This window comes from Syzygium oleosum, unplaced genomic scaffold (assembly GCF_021117445.2).
Source record: "Syzygium oleosum isolate NSW1041296 unplaced genomic scaffold, Sole_v2.1 Sole_v2.05, whole genome shotgun sequence".
Classification (NCBI taxonomy): Eukaryota; Viridiplantae; Streptophyta; class Magnoliopsida; order Myrtales; family Myrtaceae; genus Syzygium; species Syzygium oleosum.
The window spans coordinates 210,807-214,782 of NW_026607489.1; positions in this window are offsets into that span (position 1 = coordinate 210,807).

Genomic DNA, 3,976 nt, shown 5'->3' on the forward strand with positions numbered 1-3,976 from the left:
TGCTCTATCAAGAACATAAGGCATTCAACATTCATCTACCTTAGAAACAATTCATACTGGCAAGAAAGCCGTGCGACTAGTGAGTACACCTGCACTTGGGAGCTCTAATTATGCACCTGTTAGGGACAACATAATGGCTATAACCCCAAAAAGAAGTAAACAATTGATGTCTCACAGTACCCCAGACAAATTTTGTTACATCAGTCCAATTATACCTATCCCTTAAAGGCTATACTTGACTTTTCTCAAGAACACCATGTATTTACAATTATTTCTGAAGCCATTGAAGGTGAAATAATTGGTTGACCGGTAAATACATGTGATAGATGTAAAACAACAATAGTCTTCCTTCGCACTCATGTCTCTCTCCATTTCAGAACAACTGCTTTCCTAGACACGTCCCATAAAGCCATATCTATTCATGACCGCCGGTAACATGTTAAAGTAGCAACATTGATCTTCTACTTTGAGAATAGTCAGAAGTAGCATAGGGCACAAAGTAAGGTAAATTATAAATTACCTCAATGACTTACACGATGAATAAATAAGATAATTGTACTCATCTCCCTTATTAGTCGAATAAAGCACATGTAGTATGAATTACATGCTATGGTGGATTTCTCTTTCTATAAGAGCGTATGTCATTTATCAAACATATCGATTATACGGATCTTAGCCTAAATATAGTCACGTGCTTCTCACATACTCATGTTTAGCCTGAGTGCTATATCAGCTCGCTTTTCATAGCGCCCAATTTAGTACTCGCATCTGGCTACGTTCAGGCATACATGATTGTGGGACTATCATGTTCGATCTTATCACATACGAATAACAAACCTCATATTGATTCCAATCAAGGCCACATTAAATCGTTTTATGTACTAAACTGCTCTTCCAGCATTTATAATACATATTGTCTCATCTCAACCCGCTTACTATAGCGTTTGAGGTGATTGCTCATGTGAGTGAGCCAATCATTGCCTGGTGACATACCTTTCAACAATATATGTGTGTTTGTGCTAGTCTCATAACATTGTACTAATTAATAAAATATCAATTCATTAACAAACAAGTACAATACATATACACACATAATCCAGTGATCCTCAACAATATTACATATCACATCCTACGTAACCCTAGAGACATCTTGTGAGTCAAGAACACGTCTCTAGGAATAGCCTTCGTGAATGGATCAGCAACTATATTATTGGTTGAAATATATTACAAGACTACTTCCTTCTACCCTATTATATCTATGATGAAGTTATTCTTGATGTCAATATACTTCGTCCGACCATGGTACTTAGGATCTTTCACATAGGCAATGGCTACTTGACTATCGCAATATACTGTCACTGGTCTTGGGACATCAGTGACAATGGCTAAATTTTTCAAGAAACGTTTTAGCCATACTACTTCTTGCATTGCACTAGAACATGCAATAAATTCTACCTCCATCGTAGATAAAGCTGTGCATGTATGTTTCTTGCTATTCCAAGAAATTGCACCATCATTAAGTAAGAACGCATATGTAGACGTTGATTTACGCTCATCTATGTTTGCTCCTCAATCAGCATCAGAGTATCTTAATAAGCGTAAATTACTCCCTTGATAGCAAAGTCGATAGTCCATGGTGCCTTTCAAGTATCTCAGGATCCTCTTAACTGCTTCCAGTGTGCTTGATCAGGATTTGATTGATATCGGCTCACTAACCCCACAGCATGACATATGTCGGGTCGAGTACACATCATAGCATACATCAAACTTCCGACAGCACTAGCGTAAGGAATAGGTATCATAACTTTCTTTTCTTCTGGAGTCTTAGGACACATCTTAGTACTCAGGCCTTCGCCTTGCATGATAAGGGCATCAATGGGATTACAGTGCTGCATATTGAAGCGTTCAAGAATCTTCATTATATAAGACTCTTGTGACATAGCAAGGAGTTTATTTGATCGATCTCTTTCAATCTTAACTCCCAATATATATGCATCTTTTCCCATGTCCTTAATTTCAAAATTAGAGGACAACCATTCTTTTATAGTTATAATCAAACCCTTGTCATTCCCAGCCAACAGAATATCATCCACATAAAGAGATAAAATCATAAATTTATCCTTAGACTGTTCGATATACACACAGTGATCCTCTTCGATCATTGTGAACCCAAAAGAAGTTATGGCTCGATGAAAACGAAAATACCATTGTCTAGATGATTGCTTAAGGCCATATATTGAGCGATGAAGTTTGCAAACTTTACGCTCTTGACTTTCAGCAATGAAACCTATCGATTGCTTCATATAGATTTCTTCATCTTGCTCTCCATTGAGAAATACTGTCTTTACATCAATTTGATGTAATTCTAAGTCCAAAATATGCAACAATGGCTAGGATAAGGCCTATGGAGGCAAACCTTACAACAGGTGAAAAAGTTTCCTCATAGTCTACACCCTCTTGTTGAGTATAGCCTTTCGCCACAAGGTGAGCCTTATACTTTTCAATGGATTCATCCGCCCTTCGCTTAATCTTGAAAACCCATTTGTTTCCAGTAGCCTTGCGATCGGGTGGCAGATCAACCAAGTCCCAGACATGGTTTGTCCTCATAGACTCAATTTCGTCTTCCAAAGCTTTTCTCCATTCTTCCTTGTCAGGAGATGAGAGAACCTCGTGAATTGTTTTAGGCTTCGCATCGTCTTGTGGAGCAATCATAAATGTTTCCCCTTCAATCTCAAATCGACGACGGGGAATACTTTTACGATTACTTTTACGCAACTGAACTTTTTGAGAATTTAGTTCGCTAGGCGACGCTACACTCCCACTAGGTCTTGTATGTTGAGGTAAATATGTATTTCCCTCAATAACATTAGTGGGTGTGTTATCGGGATCTTCCATCTCATATAATTGGAAGTCCTTATCGATCTCACCTCTACTAGGAAAATCGTTCTCCAAAAACGTGATATCTCATGACTCCATTTCAGTCACACTTCCATCAGCTTGTTCACCTATGAACACATACCCTTTTGAGTGTTCAGAGTATCTAATAAATATACACTTCTTCCCTCTATGGCCTAATTTGCCATATTTATGGGAAGAATCATGAACATATGCTGCACACCCCCAAGATCATAGATTACTTAAGTCTGGTTTCCTACCAGTCCACAATTCATAAGGGGTGGAAGCAACTGATTTAGATGGCACACGATTAAGTATATAGGCAGCAGTCAATAACGCATCTCCCCAATATGAGATAGGTAGATTTGTCTGCGCCATCATAGACCTAACCATTTCCAATAAGGTTCTATTTTTTCTCTCTACAACCCCATTTTGTTGCGAAGTACCAGGAATAGTCAATTGTCTTACAATTCCCTTTACATCACAAAGAGCCATGAACTGCTTAGATAGATACTCACGTCTGCGATCTGTTCTCAATGCCTTTATTGTTTTGTTCAACTGATTATCTACCAAAGCTATAAACGACAAGTAATCCAATGATTCGGACTTATGGGAGATCAGAAAAACATAACCGAAACGCGTGAAGTCATCTATAAAAGTGATGAAATATGAGGCTCTATGCCTCGCCCTCACATTTAATGGACCACAAATGTCAGAATGTATGAGTTGTAATGGAAGTTCAGCTCTGGTTCCTTTACCAAATGGTTTTCTATTTTTTTTTTCCGCTAGACAATGTTCACATACAGGTAGTTCAACATTTGCGAGTGACCCCAAAAGGCCTTTTCTTGCTAATCGTTTCATTCTTTGTAACCCAATGTGACCCAGTCTAGCATGTCGAGTACTTGCATCAATCTCCACATTACTAGAAGATGCAATTAAAGAAAAACAACCATCAACATTAACTGTATACACATCATAGTCAATGTCTAACACCATAAAACCATTCAATATATGACCAGAACCGTAATAAACTATTCCAAACAAAATATCAACACAATCACCATGAAAATTAAATACATAA